Source organism: Nerophis lumbriciformis, linkage group LG01 (genome assembly GCF_033978685.3).
Source record: "Nerophis lumbriciformis linkage group LG01, RoL_Nlum_v2.1, whole genome shotgun sequence".
Classification (NCBI taxonomy): domain Eukaryota; kingdom Metazoa; phylum Chordata; class Actinopteri; order Syngnathiformes; family Syngnathidae; genus Nerophis; species Nerophis lumbriciformis.
Window position 1 is genome coordinate 68,688,435 of NC_084548.2, and position 407 is coordinate 68,688,841.

Below are 407 nucleotides of genomic sequence, written 5' to 3' on the forward strand. Positions count from 1 at the left end.
GCTCCTTCTCCCGCTTCTGTGTGCGCTCCAGCATCTGCTCAGGGTCTGTGCCGCCGCCTCTCTCTCTCTCTCTCCATCTCACCCGCCCCCATGAGGCGACGCCGGAGAAAGACCTCCTGTGGTCCGACCGTCGCCTGCGGCACCGCCTCCATCCACCATGCACTTGTAAATAATACACATTCAAATATGGAAATAGTCCATTCATCCATCTTTTTCCGCTTATCCGAGGTCAGCTCGCGGGGGCAGCAGCCTAAGCAGGGAAGCTCAGACGTTCCTCTCCCCAGCCACTTCGTCCAGCTCTTCCCGGGGGATCCCGAGGCGTTCCCAGGCCAGCCGGGAGACATAGTCTTCCCAACGTGTCCTGGGTCCTCCCCGTGGCCTCCTACCGGCCGGACGTGCCCTAAACA